Here is a 20,457-nt window from a genome sequence, read left to right on the forward strand (position 1 = left end):
TGCCTGTGCAAGAGCCGTCATAATGTGTGAACATTGTATTATTTGCATGCTATCGCTGAGGGTGAGAGTAGCAGTAGTATTTTAATTTTGGTAAATCTGTTATTTTTCATTTATTTCTTTAACATTTTTTACAAATAGGCATGTATTATTACTAATTTCTACATATATATCCGCAAGATCACCCACTACCCATTCATACCTTGAATATGGTCCAAAAAAGTAAGTGTAGGAGCGGGTTTCCCACAATTGTAATTTAAATACTAAAGTATGAAAAACATGTTATATTTGAATCTACTAAAATGAATAAGCAGGAATTAAAGAAAAATAGGAATTAATACCAAGGTAGTTATACTACCAAATGAGTTTTAAAATTTGTCACCCCTCTCAGTAACGCCGGTAAGCTTGCTTCATGTCCACAGACACGAGCATCGCCAAACATAAAAAAATTAACTTAAAGAGCCAAATTAATTTTAAAGAAATATTAACCATCTAGTAATTAAAAAACAACCATTAGGATGTCCAGCAGATCGCCACTGCCATGCGGGCAGTGGCGATCCGCCCGACATCCTTCCCCGCCCGCCACCCATTTCCCCCTCCGGCATATTACAATCGCGGGGGACCACGGCGGACGGGAAGACTGTCCGCTGCTTTTCAGCCCGGTCGACGTGTTGACTGGGCGGAAAAGGGTTCTATATGGTGGCGGTGTCTGTTAGACACCGCCATCCATATTAGGATGTGTGCGGGAACATGCTTTACCATGGCGGCTGTATGCGGGAATCTCCTGCGGGGACCCGTTGCGGGCCCCCAGGGATTTTGTGAGGTGAGGGGGCGCACATGGGTGGTACCTATGGTACCCCCTGCACTTCAATGTACAATGTGGCAGGCACCGGTCAGGTGCGCGATGTGCATTTTTAGCATTGCGGCAGGCGGTGCTTTTCAGCACTACCCACAGCAATGTTAAAATTAGGTAATGCGCCCGTCACTGTGGCGGGCGCATTCTAATGGCCCCCACGGAACCGCCACCCTTATGGCGGGCGGTCCAGTTTTACGCCAGGATGGCGGGCGGACATCCTAATGGGCCCCTTAGTATTAATAGCTGAGTGTTGAGGCACTCTCCCTGCCATTTCCACTATTTCCCTACCCTCATCTCACTTAGGGTCCAATTACAATGCTGTACGCACTCTTTGAACAGCATATTATTACCTTAAATCCCATTTGTAAACTGCATTTCAGATCGACGCAAACACTTTTACCAACGGCCGATTACGACAGATGGAAAGTGTTTGAATTGTCAGGCTCTGATTCGAATGGCATTGGGAGTAACCAAATTCTTGAAAGCTGAATGGTAGCTGTCAATAGCCTGCATTTCCAGCTGTGCTAAATGGATATCAGATTTTGACAGAATTTACTAATTGGTCTGTCCGAACATGAAAAGGCCCACGACAGGGTGCAAGGTTATCAAGAGATTATTTTCCCCATAAACAACAGTGTTGTTGCATGGAACAGGGGTTCTCATAGGAGTCAATGGGAGTCCTTCCGAACGGTGTTTGGAAGCATAGTATTGGTCAGGTTGGACCGCCAGTCTGTTGTATCCTGAATCCGAGACAGTGTTGGGCCAAAATACTCAGCCCGACATCTTTGTGAGGCCCATAGTATAAAAGCACATAAAAGTAACAACTCATATACATAAACTAGTTCATTTTCAAAAATATTTACACTTTTTAATTGCAAATATACAATTTATAATAGTCTAATTCAGCATTAAAAAAACACATATCTATATAAAAATAAATATATATACATATATATAGAGATATATATATATATATGCATAAAGCAAAAAAAATATTTTTTGAAAATGCTTAAAATGCAAAGAAACACGCTAGTGACAGATTCATTATTTATAATTAAGGTCCGAAAGTCTGTCTGGATAAAGAAGGTTTTCATCAGCAGTACCACTGCATATTGTAAGGTAGCATCCTGCGGTTCAGCGTCCGTTGTTTTGGTTGTGGTTGCTGAGATGACATTGTGGCGTGTACTTAGACACTGCCCTTGTGCGCTGACGCCAGCTCTTTATTTTTCAGCGCCAGGAAGCGCAGATCCGGTGAGAGTGGTACCTCCTGTAACTTTTCAAATTGCTTTTTTCTAGGCTTTTTGCATCCATGTTTCAAGTCAATGCCGGACTGAAAGTCCTGAGGGGACTGTAATCCCATGATGTCAGTGACTGACCAGCCCCGTGTGTGTCTTTACATCCTGGTGCGCGACCAAGACCCCGAGTTGTGCCCCGACTGCTCGGCCATGGCAACAAAAGACTTTGCTGGAGTGGTAGTAAAAGTTGCTAGAAGTGCAGCAGTCTGCTCTGTGCCGTTCAAGGTCCCGGGAGGTCGAGGAACCGGTTGTGCAGCCCCCACCATCGTTCAGCGGGATCGAAGTCTTTGCACTCAGGGTCAGGTAAGACGTAGCATTCCAAGTAGTCAAAGAAGTCAAAGAAGCACCGTTGCTCTCTAACTTCCCCTGACCAGTTGTGCAACACAGCTGAGGGTGCAAGTGGTGCCTCCGAAGTCTACAAAGTCGCCCCCGGCCTACTTGCCTTTCCCAGATCTTCTGATGTTATAGCGGCCCTACAAGGGATCACCATAGAGGCTGATAAATTTGGAAAAGTTTCTGGCTAAAAGCTTAATATAAATATAACTCAAATTGTAGCTAATGATGTACCAGCAGAGGTGGTTCCAGAGATTTGTAAAGTCGCCACTTACCTTGGCGTAAAGATCACTTCTAAAATAAGAGAAATTAATCATATTAACTATAATGAGCTAATTAAATCTACTTTTTTGCTACTAAAAAAATGGCACAGACTCCCCTTCGTTCAATTCCATTAGCACTGAATAATTCTTTTTTCAAGCAATTAGATGGAATCTTCAGCAGCTTCATATGGGGATTTTGAAAAGCTCGAAGATCGCTGGCACTGTTAAAAAACGGGTTGGATAAGGGTGGTCTTAACTTCCCTGACGTTAAATTATATTTCTGGGCCTTGTTTGTTAAGCGTCTCCAGTCTCTACTCAATAGCGAAGACCCGTTTTTTTTTCATTTATTTATGTTAAAATCTGATTCAAATATGTTTTTGTTAGAGTCAATGACCCCAACTACTTCAAGAGAGTGAACTTTAAGACTGCCAGGGATGCAATCAAGATTTGGTCCAATATATTAGTATTCTGTAAAACTACTTTTTACCACCCGAAATTACAGCTTTGGGGTAATCCGGATCTACCTGGGGTTTTTAATGACGGTATGGCCCTTAGATGGTCTGCTCAGGGTATCAATGTTTTGGGTGACTTGTATGGCGAACTTGGGTTCTTAGATTTTCATACACTGAAAATATTGTATGACTTGCCGGAAACAATGAGATTTAAATATTTACAGATATATGACTTTTTGATACGGAAAAATAAAATTTATGAAATTTTAGATTGTGATATTTGGAACTGTCTATACGCATCCAAAAACAAGTCGACTATAAGTGAAGCTTACAGGTGTCTTAATGCTTTCAAAACGGATGACTGTTTAAAACTCGTGGAGAAATGGAGTGGTAAAATGGGCCTAAATATAACACCCAAGCAGATAGCCAGCTCTTTTTCCAATATTAATAATTCCATGCGATCATCAAGTTTAAGGCTGCGACAGTTTAGAACTACACGCATGTTGTATTATACACCAGAAAGGATTTCCAAATGGTCCCTTAACAATACTTATAATGACCGTACTAAGTGCCCCAAATGGCAAGCTGTTGCAGCAGACTTGGAACATATGTTGTTTTCTTGCCCAGTCTTAAGGGAATTTTGGGTGGAATTACAAAACGTTTTTGAAATTAAGGGGATTCACCTACCATCTATTACCGCTTTAACAGTACTATTGGATATACATCCTGTTTCCCTGCCCCGCCCAGCACTAGTTACGATTATTTTTTATTGTGCAAAATTAATATCAGCCAGAGCCTGGATCTCTCCTAAAGCCCCTAATATTGCAGACTGGTGGTTATTAGTAAACAAAATTTACTCCATGGAGCTGGCTTTGGCAAAACTCAGAGGGGCCCGGTCACTAAGAACATTTGGAAATATCTGGGGTAACTTTATTTAACTACTTTCTCTTTGTAATGGTTCTCCAGCTAACCGCAACACTTGTAACATTCCTGCTGCTCTACTTCTAGTATGAATAATACGAACTGTGTTTTCTGTGTTAAATCTTTTTTTTCTTTTTACTAAGTGGAATTTGAAATATGTTATGGAAATTACTTAAATCTATTTTGTAAACTTTGGCTTTATTTTACTGTAAATGTACTGGTATGTTTTCCTCATCAGTTTGTTAATAAAAAAAAATAAAAAAAAGCTTTACCCAGATCCTTCGGCGACTACGGTCAAGCTCCAGGAATTTCTGTCAGTCATGGCTCACCTCTTTTGGCCGTCTGGTCTCGCCGGTGCACATTCGTGCTCTGTGTGCCCTCATGGGGACACTAGCACTTTTCTGCTGGTGGCTCCAGCCCCGTCGTGACCATCACTCCGGCCTCGGATCTGCAGGGCCCCCATGGATCCAGGCCTAAATCCCAGTCAACGCCTGGGGACCTCGTGACACCTCCACCGACGTGCAGCATCACTTCTGATGTTGCCCGACCTGCCAGACGACATGGCCACCGGTTTCAGCCACAAATTGGATACGGGGCTCAACCGGCGTTGCTGCTGAAGAATTTCTATCCCTTTGTACATCCTCCTTATTTTCGACCTGTCCATCAGCCTTCGTAGGAAGGGGAGGAGAGGCTCTCCACCTTGAGCTCCCTAAGATGGCCGTCAGGACTAACACCCTGACTTAAGTGCTTCAGCCAGCAGCTACCTTTGTTTTGCCACTGCTGCCTTTTAATAATGTAGTTTTGGACATTGTTTTGGGCACCTGGTCAAGGCCCAACACAGTGGATCCGGTAGATAAGAACGCTGCCCTATGCCGTCGCCCGGCCAGGGGCGATACCATTTTCCTCTCGCAACACCCTACCCCTGAGAGCATGGAAGTCCAAGCCTCCGCATACCCGAGTGCATTCCCTTGTGCACCACTGGACAGGGATTCCCTGAAACTGGAGCAATTCGGTAAGAAGATTTTTGATTCCGCCAGTTCAGTGCTGTGGTCTGTGAACACTGCATGCCTCTTGGGCTGTTATTCCCAATCTGTGTGTGATACGGTGGCGCAAGTGCTGGCTCAATTTCCGTAGAGGCCAGGACAATTCTCTCACAAGCTATTGCTGAAGGGAGAGATGCAGCCAAGTTCACTATTCCTTGTAGCCTTGACACAGCTGAGTAGCATGTCAGAGCAATTTCAACGCCAGTGGCACTCTGTGGTCGCGCCTGGCTGATGACTACTTGCTTTTCTGGGGATGTACAGAACATTCAGAAGGACATGCCCCTTGATGGCATTCAAGTATTTGGCAACAAAGCAGATAGTTTGTTGTAACACTTTAAGGACTTGCGGTCTACGGCGAAGTCCTTGGGCCTTTCCACCTCTTGACATCCTCAAACTTCTGCTTTTCCCTCCTTTCGAGAACACGGGAAGCGTGCCCGACACGTTCGTCTCAGAGCCACCGGCCAGCGAAGCAACAGTCTCAGCACGTCCGCGGACGTTGGATATGACAAACGGGTCAGTGGGCCAGTGAGCAGGTCAGTCCAGCTACACCCCAGCCACCACTGCCTCCAAACCTTCCAAGTCCAGTATTTCAGGCCCACCAAATGATAATGTGCAGCAGGACTCTCCATCACCACCCCCACTATCGCACCATTACTTCGGACAGGTGAGTTTTACAAATGGTCAAAAGGGGCTACTCCATCCCCTTCGTGACTACGCCTCCAGCTTGCCGCCTCAATTTCACCGCATGTCAGGGGATCACTTTGCATTTCTTCAACAGGAAGTTGTGACCCTCTTGGTAAAGGGGGCCATCGAGTGTGTTCCAACGCTAGCATTAGGTTGTGATTGTTATTCGCTGAACTTTCTGGTTCCAAAGAAGGAGAAGGGAATGGGGCCTCATTTGGACCTCCATTACGTCAATAGCTTCCTCCGGAAGGAGAAGTTGAAGATGTTGACGCTTGCTCAGGTCTTGTCTGCCCTCGACCCGCAAGACTGGATGTTGCCGTTGGACTTGCAGGACGCTTATTTTCATATTCCCGTCCTGCCTGCCTGCCGGCCCACCTGAGTTACCAGCGGTTCACGGTAGGCCACGAGCACTTCTAGTTTACTGTGCTCCTTTTGGCTTTACAAGCGCCTCTCTGGTGTTCACAAAAGTGATTGTGGTGGTTGCAGCTCATATGCGCATATCTATGGTTTCAGTCTTACCCTTTTTAGACATCCAGCTGTTGAATGCGGGCTCAACTCAGACATTTCGATCCCACCTCCAGACTACGGCCAACCCCATGCATTTGCTGGGGTTCTTCATCAATGTGCAGTAAGCATCTGATTCCCTTTCAGAAGTACAGTTTCATCAGAGCGGTTATGGACACAATGCGGTTTCAGCTCTATCCTCCCGAAAAGCGGAATAGTGGGGCTATGATTGCATTCTTTCGGCTCTCGTACAGATCTTCAGTAAGGAGCCTCATGGCCACCTTCATCCTGCTGATTGATCATAACAAATGGCATATGAGGGCTCTGCAGTGGGACCTGAAGTTCCAATGGGCGCAGCATCAGGGGAACATGTTCGATTATGTCCAAATCTCTGAGGGCTCTACACAACAATTGCAGTGCTGGCTCATGAACCGGCATTGGGTCAATGAAAGATCCATCTTCCTTCCGCAAACAAGCACACATTGTTGATGGATGCACACCACCTGGGATGGGACATCCGCAGGTGAGAGATGGAGATCAGAGTGCTCTGGTGTTCGGCAGAGTACACGCTCCATATCAACGTTCCGGAGCTCCAGGCAATCTGACTTGCTTTGAAGGAATTCCTTCCCTCTGTCAAGGTGAGAGTAGTGCAGGTAATCACAGACAACACCAGCACCAAATGGTACTGCAACAAAAAATGCGGGTGGGGTCTTGGAACCTTTGTCAGGGGGATTTCCGCCTCTGGTCATGGCTGGAACACCAGGCCATTTCCCTGGTAGTTCACCACTTGGCATGTTCACTGAACGCCAGGGAGGACGATCACAGCCGCAGGTGCATGATGGATGAGGAATGTTGTATTCACTATGCAGTGGCGAAAGGTTTCTTTAAACACTATAACAACCAATGTTTAAAACATACGCAAAACAATACAAGACATGAAAACATTTCCAACTGTGTAAGCATATACAATGTAAAAAAAAACACCAAAGCATATTAACCAACTACTTCAAAAACAGCAAACACTGAATATGAACAATATGAAAACGGATGAGTGCAGCACAAATCCAAATCGAGAAATGTGAGTTTCCGACTGTACTACAGAGTTCATTCCAATTGTGGGTGTAAATCCTCACACATACACCGTTTCTGAATTGGAACTGACCGACTCGCATTCGTCAGTTCTGCAAACCCGATTATGATACGACCGGACACTGTTCTGCCAGAATAAATTGTTTCCTATTTTAGCTCTTGTTGTGCCCGACAACCGGACGTAATACAGCCTCCTATGTGGAAATGATATGTGTGCGGAAAACAATACAACCTGTTGCGGCTGCCCCATTGTGCCTACCACACATTACAGGGTATTACAGCGGATCCCTTAGGTACCCCCGGGCCCAAAAAAGGAGGGCGGTGGATGAAGGGAGTCTGCTAGCACATACCAAAGTCACTTTCCATCAGCCTCTATGTGGCTGCAAGTCAGCACCGAAAGGATGTTGTACAGCGACATCGTAAAACTGAGGACAGAAACACTGTCCATAGGGGTGGAAAATGTAGTTCTGACCAACACGTATACTCCGAGAGCTTGTTGGAACCGATTCCGTATTACTATGCAGTTAGCGTGGCGAGTGCAAACATCTTACTTGGTCAGCCGAAATATAAAAGAGCTAGTCCATCTAAAGCTTTCATACGCGTTCATTGAAATTTAAAGTTTCTGAAGAATGATTTCTGCCTGACATCATAATCATCATTTTTTGTTGGTGGAAGGCAACATCGACCAACATAGTACTGCGAATAGAACTGAAATCATTGAAGGTGCTGGACACTGAAATTAAACAATTAACTAATGACATCGAAAATATGAAAAAAATCACTAGATATGTTGGCCCTTAAATGTTTTTATAATTAAAACTCCAATGAAACTTAATGAACAGAAGGTGCTTTCCAAATGTTGACCTTATTACGATGTTTGGTGGACTTTGCTGTCTCATAACCGTCCGTCTTCCATTCAGCAGTCCCAACACTTGTATTACAATGCTGTCACACATGGTGTGGTCAAATATTCCAATTTCTATATTGGGGCTTGATCTTCGGCCATAAACAGACTGTTGCACAAGTTTCCATTATGAAATGGGACTTTATGTTAACCAGTGCATTATGTTGCAGGCACCTCAGGGTACTTGTAACATGGTGCAGGAATTACCAGGACCACAACAAGAGGCCACATGGAGAAGGGAGGCCAATCAGTGGCACCTAGAGTAACTTTCTAACAGGCTTTACATGTAGGAAAGCCCACCATAGAAGGCATAACTAAAAAAAAATTGTAATCACAACGGCGGCAACATCTAGCTTACCGATTACGGTAAGGACTCTGACTGGCACAAGGGCGGCTTGAGACAGTTCAAATCCAGCCTGAATTACCTGACCATTTGACTTTCGATCACCTGCATTGTAATGAGGCAGTGAAATCTATTATGTAAGGCGGAAGCCCTCATATCTGTTATCTGAAGCTTTCAGAGTCACATTGTAATTAGGCCCATAGAAAAGTAATGTAATATTTCCACTCCCAAGCGAAAATAAAATCTGATCAATAAACATACAAAATGTACTATTTACAACACAATAAAAATTAATTCATGGAAGGTGTGTAACGGTAAACATTTTAAAATACTTATTTGCACAAGCTAAATAATTTAATCTATTCACACTGAACATATCAAATCAAGGGCCCCATTAGGATGGCGGGCGGGCTTTGCCCGCCCGCCATCCTGTCGGAAATCGGGACCGCCCGCCCTAAGGGCGGGGGTCCCGCACACACCATTAGGATGTGCCCCCCACAGTGGCGGGCACATCCTGTATTTTCAGCATTGTGGCGGGCGGTGCGCTCTGCACCGCCCGCCACAATGCAGAAAATGCACTTTCACATTTTCATTTGCAAAGCGGCAGGCACCGCGCGGTGCCTGCCGCTTTGCAAATGAGAATGAAGGGGGGTACCACAGGTACCCCCCATGTGCACCCCCCACCTGTACTTCACTCTGGGGGCCCGCAGGGGGCCCCCAGAGTGAAGACCGCATGCCTTTCCGTGGCGGCAGCGCCGCCGCGGAAAGCCATCTAAAAATGCCCATGGTAATATTGCGAGCGGTGTCTAACAGACACCGCCTGCATGTTACTCGTTTTCCGCCCCGGCCGCTAGGCGACCGGGGCGGAAAACAGGCGGGCGGTATTTTGCACCGCCACCTTCCCCTCCGCCATCCTAATATGGCGGGGGGATTTGGGCTTGCAATGTCGGGCGGTTTGCCTCCGCCAGGCCGGCGGTGGCCACCGCCAGCCTGGCGGAGGCAAACCGCCCGTCATCCTAATGGGGCCCCTAGTCTTTCTACTACAATGTATCTTAATTCCAGGATGCTACTGGACACGAAAAACTGGTAAATATACTAACCCCATTGCACAATTAAATTAATTAAGGTTAATGTGTTGTTAAGAAATATTTAAATATTTCACCTCAAACATTAAGTAAGACATGGAAGGTGCTTGACACTGAAAAATTTAAATATCCAATTTTCATTTGAAACTTACATTAATAGAGGTACAGTGCATAAAAATGAACAAACAAACTGTACTATTCCCACTCCTAAACAAATTTAATTAGTGATGGTGCTGGACAGTAAAGATAATTATTTAACTATCAGCAATAGATACATTAAATAATGTATCTTAAGTGATGGACAGTCACAATACAATTTTTTTTATTTTCTGTGCATTATAACCTTACTCTGGGAAGGTGCTGGTGCAGTCCATAAATAAATACTGCTCCCACAACAAATAATTAAATCCAGTAAAAGTGGAAGCAGTAAATTCTAAAATGAATATATAGATATAAAACACATAATATTTTTAAAGTGTTTAACATTCAACCTAAAAAAAAATATTCCAAACCTAAACCTTACCTAATTCACGGAAATGACAGAGCAAATCAAAAATATGTTTTCCCCATTCAATAAACATTAACTAAGTTAAAGTAGTATTCATTTAAAAAAGATCTTTAAATTGTAGAAAATAAACACACTAATAAAACACAATGTTCCAGATCATAACTATTATAATTTGGTATATATTGATACCCAAATCATGTTAATTTTAGATATATATTCATTATTTTCTAAAAATACATTTAGTATACAGCTTATGAATAAAAAAGTTTACATTTATTAAAATAAATCAAATAAGTAATAGATCACAATTTTTTTAAATAAAGGGTCTGACTAAAATGCCAGTAGTAAAGTCTATGACCGCTGGTGGGAGGCTTTCCGACTGACATTCCATGTTTAAAGTTCAACCGCTGCATTACAAATGTAGCAGTAGGAGTTTAAACTGGTATGTAGATATTAATGGAATCCAAAGGTCTCAAGGAGCATACTGTCCAGTTGGAAAGGCCTCATGATCTATAAAGAAGGCTTTTCCACTTCCGGGATTACGATGTTGGATTTTAAACAGCAAATGCATGGAGGAATTTCAGACATGGATTTGCTATATATGAGGTAGTGCTGCGATCTGGTTCCAACTGCAGCACAAGCTCCCATATGGGAAATGGTCGTTTGCAATCACACCATCTGCACTCGCATCCATATAACAGTGTTGTGACCAACAAATGCCGATCAGTCCATATTGCGCTCAGGTCCACCCGACATTGTAATATTAACCTAAGTAAGAAAAAAAGACTAATAGTGATCATCTATTGTTTAAATATATGTAACATATAAATATTCAAAGATATAATTTTTTGAAATAGTAAATAGAAGACATTATAATGACAAAATCAAAATAATGTTATTAAACTTAGTATTGACAAAGAAGTTAAAAAAAATCACTTCACAAAAGTATGCCTTTTTTATATTAAAAAATGTTTTCACTTTAAGTCAAAAAATGTAAATAAAAAGGATTCATTATTGATGATAATAAACAAGTCAAGTTTAAATACTTTATTCGACAACATTGTCATAAAAGCTTTCATCCCTATCTAAACATAATAAATACTAATCTAGCAGTAAAAAACATATTAAATAACATGCATTAGTGCATTGTTGGCGAATAAGAATCTATAAAATGTACACATTATTTTTAAAAAGTATCATCACAAGCCAAAGGAAGTTCATGTAGTTCATGGGGGTTTTAAAGTGCGCATGCGTATTATCCAAGCCCATCCCAGGAATTTGGCCACTGCAATTGCAAGTTGAGGGGTACAATTTGATTTCAAGACCCTGAAAGCCTCGACACATCTCCTTGTCCCCAGATTTCTACATGCCGGCTTCAGCCACCTATTCCTTGGGGCAGCATATAATGGACATACGAATAAAAAGTGCAAAATGTCTTCTATATGAGATTTACAATGGGAGCATGTGTTAACATTACCAGGGGACCATTTTACAGTAAAAGCATTTAGGGGCAGGGTGCCAACTCTGAACTGGAAAAACAGTTTCCTATCTAGAGGCTTGGAGATTATATCCCAGTACTGTTCAAACATGGGGAGAGTTTTTATCTCTAAAAACTTGAATGTCAAGGCAGGAGGTTAGCTAGAGACCAATGCGGCATTATTTATCATTTCCCAGTATAACTTTTTTAATGTGTTCTTTGAAGGAAAGTTATCTGGGTCAGTTACTGTCCACAAGTGTTCAAGGTGCAATTTTTGAAGTCGTTTCCTCACTTCTTTTAACCAAACTACTTTATGGAAGATATCAGAGTTGTCAACATCCAATAAGGCAGCAGCATAGTGACTTAGTTCCGGGGTAGATTTTATACGCCTCCAATATAAAAGGGGGCGAAGTCTGATCACGTCCTCAATCCTTTTCCTCCCCAGATCATAATGGAGGGGGATGGAGGGGGTACTCTGTGGGACTCCGATTAAGCCCCGCAGGAATTTATTTTCAGCCACTTATAGAACATTCAAGTTGGTAAAACCCCAAAGTTCTGACCCATAAAGGCATGCACCCAGCACTTTCATGCCGTAGATCTCCAATGTTGGCTGTATTGGTTTTGTAAATGAAGTTTTATACTTCTTGGCTATTGCCCCTGCCAACTGATTATATTTTAACATTACAAAGTCCATGTGGGATCTCCAATTCATACTGGCGTTCAGAGAGATGCCTAGATAGGTAAAGGCATCCACTTCTTCCAAAAAAGCCCCGTTATAAACCATTTTCCCCTTGAATTTCTTGGTGGGATTCAGGTTCATAAATTTTGTCTTTGATGTATTTATTTCTAAGCCACGGATCCGACAGAATTCGCCAAAAGCGTTTATTGTCTTTTGCAGACCGTTTGGGGTCCGCGAGACCAGCAGAGTGTCATCCGCGAACATAAGAACTGGTACTCGCTTCCCATCTAGTAGTGGAGCATCCGTTGGAACTTGCTGCAGAAAATCCACAATGCCGTTTATGTAGAGGGAGAATAGCGTGGGGGCCAGGACACAGCCCTGTCTTACTCCTCTCTCCACAGGGAAAGTTTCCGTGACCTCCCCCTGGGCTCCCCATCTAATCCGGGCATAGTTGTTCTCGTGGAGTCTTACAAGCAAAGTTAGTAGTTCCGGGCTTATTCCTAAATCCCTTAAAACATCCCAAAGTTTTTGGCGGGGAACTAAATCAAACGCGGCCTTTAGATCTACAAAAACAGCGAACAGGGGACCATTTAGCAGGGTGACGTTTTTCCAATATAAAGTTAAAAAGTGAAACACCTGGTCAACAGAGCTGGTTAAAGGGCGAAATCCGGCTTGATAAGGTGAAAGAATGTCCTTGTCAACTATCCAGGCTTGAAGCTTGTTTTGGACCAGCCTACCCATCAATTTTTGGGCACAGTCGATGAGGCTGATTGGCCTGTAGTTGCTTGCTAAAGCCTTATCTCCTTTTTTGTAGACAGGAATGATTTCTGCTCCTTTCCACGTTGGGGGAATCTTTGCCCCCTGTGCGATAGCATTCCCAAGCCATACAAAATATTTACACCAGTTATCTCTGTCTAATAAAAAAACGTCAGCCGGTATACCATCAATGCCTGGTGCCCTGCCTCTGGTCACTCCATCCATTGCCTCATGTACATCTTTTAATGTGAATGGTCCATTTGCAAAGAATATCCTATCAGGAGGAGGGACTGCCTGGGGGCCTGCATTGTCAGCATATTGGGGTTTAAAGAAGTCAACCCAGGACTCCTTCGGGACATGATTTTTTGGGCATTCCGCTACACCCCCTGAGCCCCATTTTAATATGGCCCAAAACTCTTTCTGGTGTTTGTCAGCACATGCCTTCTTCAGCTCTAACCAAAGATTCTCATCCCATTGCTTTTTTGCCTTTGCCTGGGTTTTCCTATATTCGTCCCTGGCTTTCAAAACTCCCATTTTGGATCTTAGAGCATTACTAAGGTTATGCCTTGCTGCTCTACATGATTGATCGTACCAACCCTTTTTTTTGGGTTGTCCAGTACCCTTCTTCTTCTTGCCCACTTTCAAGAATAACTTCTGAATGCTAGCAAAAAACATTGGCTGTGACTCTTCAATTATCATTTTAAAATTTTCATCATTCATTAAAACCTGCAGTCTGGCAACTTCATCCATAACTAGCCCCTCGAGGACCTGCCTATCCTCTGCATTGGCTACTAAAGTTGTCCATCTAACATGACGAGCGTTGTTTGTTGAAACAATATCTGAAGTCATAAGGTTACTAGCTAAATTTTCTGTCATTATTTTTTGTTCTAGGTTGAATATTAAAGACAAAGGATTGTGATCACTCTCCAGCCTAGATATGACCTGCATATCGATCACTTTGTTCCAGACTCTAACATCTATCAGAATATAATCAATTCTACTACTTGATCTTAGGTTATCAAAGGTATGCCTACCCTGAGCATCAGAGGGAGTGCGGCCATTTACTGCCCTCAATCCTCTGGCTAGGCATAGGCTTTTCACCTGAATAGCTACTTGTGTCCATTTTTTAACCACTGGAATGTCTAACTGAGGAATTCCCCATTTGGTGTCTTCTTCGTATGTCAGATCATTATCCTCACAACCTAGAGGTTCAAATGTTGTATTTAGGTCTCCTCCTACTAAGATGTTATACTGGGTGGATAACTTTTCTAGGTCAGCGTCTAGATCTACTACTATGTCTGAGGGTATACCCCCTGGGGTCCCCCTAGCATAGATGTTGTATATTGCCAACTTGCAGCCATCGTTACAAGTAAGCAATATAGAAAGTAGGTCGCTGTTAGAAATGAGGTTCTGCTTAATGGTGCATTGCAGAGCTTGCCGTATCCATATAATTAAACCCCCTAAAGGGCGTCCCTTTGCATTCTTTTTTGCGGGCACATGAAAGTTTAAGAATCCCAGGCGAAACACTGGTGACACTGACCATGTCTCTTGTAACAGTACAATGTCATAAGAGTCTATAAAGTCACACCATTCCGGGGTCTCAATTCTATGTTGGATACCTGCAATATTCCAAGAAATGATCCTGATGGAACTTTCTCCTTCCATACTCCTCTTGCTTAAGGGAGTAGTCAGGTTAGGGGAAGGCTCACCGGGAGGGAACCTCATTTCAACCAATTTAATACCTGGTTGGGCAGCGAATGAGCTGTTCTTCCCTGGTTTAGTGGTATAGTCTCCAGGGTCAAGTATCCTACGATCTATTGTTTCTATCATAGCGGGGCTAGGATTCCCATGCTGAACCACTATAATCTTTAGTTGCCCTACACCCATCTGGTTACCCAGTCAATCACATTGGCTCAATCCTGATATGGCAGAAAACCTGTTTTCTAGCGTAATTCCCCAGTTATTTTTGTTTGGCGGGCATTTGGCTTTTCTTAATACAGGGTTCCATTTAGTTTTTAACAACGTTGGATTTATAGTATTTCCCTTTTTTGTGTAAAAGAAATCCAGCGTTAATGGCACTATTTCTGTAGATCTTCGCTGAGGGGGGTATATATTTGCTAGTATGTTTGGTAGGACTTCAGGATCTGAGAGGTGCAACACCACGCAATCCCCCCTAAACTTTTTAATGCCACCCCCAATCCATTCGACCCTTCTAGCTTTTACTACTTCCTGTGCCAACTGGTCCCTGCCTCCTGGTTTAAAAGCCATGTTCTTTGATAACCAATGAAGTGATTTGTTTATAAAAGAAGGGATATTCTCCTCTTGTCCTGATTCTAGTTGGGGAACATTTGCTAGAACCAGTATTAATGGGGAAGCTTCCACTACTAATTCTACAGGACCCTTATCTATATTCTCTAACTCGTTGGTATTTCTGGTAACAGGCCCAGTTGGATCCTCAACCCTGGGAACTGGATTTAGAGTTCCCATCCCTTCTCCCCCTTGTCCAGATTGATGCATGATGTTTTGGGAAGTGCTTGCGGCACTATCTGGGCAAGTTATGATTTTAGTATTTATAGGGACTGCCATTGCCAAGTTTGTTGGAACAGACCTAGGTGTTTCTGTTATTGTTTTTTGCAGAAGCGATCCCAATCTAGTGACCTCTGCTGTGAGCAGGTCAATTTTACTTAAGAGTGGTTTAGTAATCGTTTTGATTTTGTTATCTATGGCGTTCAGTAGCTTTTTGAATTGATCTTCGTCTAGATGGATTCCACCTCCCCCGTTATTCCCAGTGTCGTCCCCATTTTTATCCTCGGAGGAGGCCTCAGGACACTTTTTACCTGATCTAAGTCCGCCCCTTTTTGGTATATTTTTACCCTTGTTTTTGTTACTCTAGGGGCTGGCACCGGTGTGGGGGCTTCCTCCTCTATGGTGTTAGTTTCAGCATCAATAGTACACTCGGGAACAGGTTCATTAATTTCAACTAATAATTGAGTCAGTGAATTAGTATCAGGGATTTGAAAAACCTCATTACTAATGTCCAGAACTGAAACTAGTGGAGGTGTATTGTCAATAAGCAAGTCCGGTGAATAGCTAAGACCCAAAGATGACCTCCTATCCTTGTTAATTTTGGCAACTTTTTGTACCATGTAATTTTCTATTGTATTTAGTGGAGCAGAGGATGCTTTGGCTTTAGTCATGTTGATATAAGCAAAGGTAGTCCTTTGGATGGCAAACAATGTGAAGGTCCAGACAAATATAGGAGTTGGAGGGGTAACAGCACTTACTTAATTAAAATGGACAGCGTTCTCGGCCCTGCTCCTGCCTCTTCGTGCCGATGAGGGCCGTAGAGGGCCCGCCCTTTGCCCGGGCTTCGCCCCGGGCGTCCCGCTCGCGTCCCGCGGAGCTGGTCCTGGTGCGCTTATGAGCACCTCCCCTGGCGCCCTCGCGGTGTCACTGCGTGCGCCGCCGCGTAGGCTGCCGGGATTCGTAGTCCCGGAGCGGCGGCGCTTCCTGTGTCCAGTGAAGGTGACTCTCGGCGGTGGCGGCGTAGACAATGGCGCCTGGCTGGCTGTGGCGTCCTGTGCGTTGCGGCGGCTTCAGGTAAGTTTCCCGCTGTCTCCCAAAGCTCCGCCGGTCCTGGTGCGCTTATGAGCACCTCCCCTGGCGCCCTCGCGGTGTCACTGCGTGCGCCGCCGCGTAGGCTGCCGGGATTCGTAGTCCCGGAGCGGCGGCGCTTCCTGTGTCCAGTGAAGGTGACTCTCGGCGGTGGCAGCGTAGACAATGGCGCCTGGCTGGCTGTGGCGTCCTGTGCGTTGCGGCGGCTTCAGGTAAGTTTCCCGCTGTCTCCCAAAGCTCCGCCGGTCCTGGTGCGCTTATGAGCACCTCCCCTGGCGCCCTCGCGGTGTCACTGCGTGCGCCGCCGCGTAGGCTGCCGGGATTCGTAGTCCCGGAGCGGCGGCACTTCCTGTGTCCAGTGAAGGTGACTCTCGGCGGTGGCGGCGTAGACAATGGCGCCTGGCTGGCTGTGGCGTCCTGTGCGTTGCGGCGGCTTCAGGTAAGTTTCCCGCTGTCTCCCCGCTGATGATAATAAACAGAAAATACTGTACCTTGGCTTCTTATTTGAAAAAAACACTATTTTTTAATATAATATTTAAACAACCTGTCATATACAAAATATGAATGTCAACTATTCAGCCCTATTACTTTAACATCTATATCCAAAACGTAACTATGTACATTTGTATTTATTACTATTTTGTAACAACATAAAATACAATTGTTTTATTAATCTCAAACTAATGTAATTACATTTTAACAAAAAACTAAAAGCAAACACATCTTTAGCACAACAATTAAAAAAGGTTTTTTTGCCATAAATATAATTAAAACATGTATTAAAATTTACCACCAAATTTTAATTGTAAGCAACAAATAACACTACTTCAATATAATGAAACAACGTCCCACTCTGTTATTTCAACAAAATCTATATAACTGTAAAAATGTCCAATGAAATGTGTGTTTATCTTTACACAAATTTTAATAATTAATTTAATTACTACCTATGCTAATCCACTATAAACCCAACATCCCGGCACAAATGTTCTCAAATTCTATTATTAATTTCAATAAGAAATGCATATATCTTATTTCACTTTTTCTAAAACTTTGACATTTTTTATCGACACTTATTAATGTTTAAACCCAACCAATCAATTGATCAATCCGAGCATTTATAAAGCGCACTACTCACCCGTGAGGGTCTCAAGGCGCTAGGGGGAGGGGGGTTTACTGCTCGAAGAGCCAGGTCTTGAGGTGCTTCCTGAAGCTGAGATGGTCACGGGTCAGTCGTAGGTGAGTGGGCAGGGAGTTCCAGGTCTTCGCTGCCAGGTAGTAGAATGATCTTCCTCTGGAGGTGGTTCTGGGTATTCGTGGGACGATGGCGATGGCGAGGCTGGTGGAGCGAAGCTGGCGGGTGGGGTTGTAGAACGAGAGTCGCCTGTTGAGGTAGTCGGGGCCTATGTTGTGGAGCACTTTGTGTGCATGGGTTAGCATTCTGAACGTGATCCTTTTGTTGATGGTGAGCCAGTGGAGGTTTCTCTGGTGGGTGGTTATGTGGCTGTGGCGAGGGATGTAGAGGATGAGTCGTGCGGTGGCATTTTTTATGCGCTGGAGCCTCGTCTGAAGTTTGGCGGTGGTTCCTGCGTGTAGGGCGTTCCTGTAGTCCAGTCGGCTGATGACGAGGGCCTGGGTGACTGTTCTTCTGGTTTCTGTGGGGATCCACGGAAGATCTTTCGAAGCATGCTCAGGGTGTTGAAGCAGGGGGATGAGACGGCGTTGACTTGTTTGGTCATCGTGAGGGAGGAGTCCAGGTTAAAGCCCAGGTTGCGTGCGTGGTCTGTGGGTGTCGGTGCGGTTCCCAGCGCCGATGGCCACCAGGAGTTATCCCAGGCAGATGGGGATTGTCCGAGGATGAGGACTTCCGTCTTCTACGAGTTGAGTTTGAGACGGCTGTGCTTCATCCAGTCTGCTACTTCTTTCATCCCTTCTTGGAAGTTGATTTTGGTCGTGGCTGGGTCCTTGGTGACGGATAGTATCAGCTGGGTGTCGTCGGCGTAGGAGATGATGTTGATGATGTGTTTTCATGCGATGGTGGTGAGAGGGCTCATGTAGATATTGAAGAGTGTTGGGCTGAGTGAGGATCCTTGAGGGACACTGCAGATGAACTCGGTAGCCTTGGAGCGGAAGGGGGGGGGAGGCGGACTCTCTGGGTTCTTCCGGAGAGGAACAAGATGATCAATTCCAGGGCCTTTCCCTGGATTCCAGTGTTGCCGAGGCGGTGTATTAGAGTGCAGTGGCATACAGTGTCAAAGGCTGCTGAGAGGTCCAGAAGGATGAGGGCAGCTGTTTCCCCGTTGTCTATCAGGGTTCTGATGTCATCAGTGGCTGCAATGAGGGTGGTCTCGGTGCTGTGGTTGGCTCGGAATCCGGACTGGGAGGGGTCGAGCGAGTTTTTGCCCTCAAGGAAAGCAGTCAGCTGTTTGTTGGCGGTCTTTTTTATGACTTTAGCTGGAAAGGGGAGGAGCGAGATGGGTCTGAAATTCTTTGGGTCTGCTGTGGGTTTCTTCAGGAGGGCGTTGATCTCCGCGTGTTTCCAGCTTTCAGGGAAGGTCGTGAAGGAGCTGTTTATGACATTCCGCAGATGGGGTGCGATGGTGGTGCCGGCTTTGTTGAAGATGTGGTGGGGGCATGGGTCAGACGGGGAGCGGAGTGGATGGTGCTCATGACGTGGGTGGTGTCTTCAATGCTGATGGGGGTCCAGGAGTCGATGTTATTGCTGGGGGTTGTTGGTTTGGTGTCCTGGAGTGGAGTTTGGCGTTTGATGCTGTCGTGTATGTCTGCAATTTTGCGGTGGAAGAACGTGGCGAGGGAGTTGCAGAGGTCTTGCAAAGGGGTGATGTTGTTGTTGCTGGTGTTGGGGTTGGAGAGCTCTTTGACGATGCTGAAGAGTTCCTTGCTGTTGTGGGTGTTGTTGTCCAGTCGCTCTTTGAACGATGTTCTCTTGGTGTTCCGGATCTGCTGATAGTATTCGGGGGTGGCGGCCTTGAGGGCTGTCATGCTTTCTGTCGTCTGTTCTTGGCGCCGGGTATTTTCAAGTGATCTGCAGGTTCTCTTTGCGGTTTTGAGGGCGTCTGTGAACCAAGAGGGTTTTGTGGTGGTGGTCTTGCTGTTGGGGTTTTTCAGTGAAGCAAGGTCATCGGCGCAGTTGGAAATCTATTGTGCGAAGTTGAGAGCTGCGTCGTTGGTTTCGGGTATGTTGGTGTCAACAGGTGGGTTCTGGCTCAGTTATGTGGTAAGTTAGTCAGTGGTGACTTTGTTCAGCAGTCTGTTGCTTTAAAAAATGATTAAACATTAGAAAAACAAATAATTGTACAATTTACATTGTTTTCAAAATCTAAATTAGAAACCCCAAAATTATATATTTTTGATTAATTTAACATAAATAAGAAAATATAACAAAATTAACAGTAACTTTTTTAAAATTAAAAAATCAAGAATTAATTTTAGAATATTTTTAGAAAGACATATAACCCATGATCTCATTACAATGTCAGTCAGAAATATTGCACCCAACACTGTTTCTTATTCGGTATTTTAACGACTAGTGTTCGATGGGTGAATCTGACGGAATACTATGCTTCCAAACATTGTCTGGAAGGACTCCCATTAACTACTAAGGGAGCCTGTGTTTGCACCAACACAAACTC

The sequence above is a fragment of the Lissotriton vulgaris genome, chromosome 2_1 (assembly GCF_964263255.1).
Source record: "Lissotriton vulgaris chromosome 2_1, aLisVul1.2, whole genome shotgun sequence".
Classification (NCBI taxonomy): Eukaryota; Metazoa; Chordata; class Amphibia; order Caudata; family Salamandridae; genus Lissotriton; species Lissotriton vulgaris.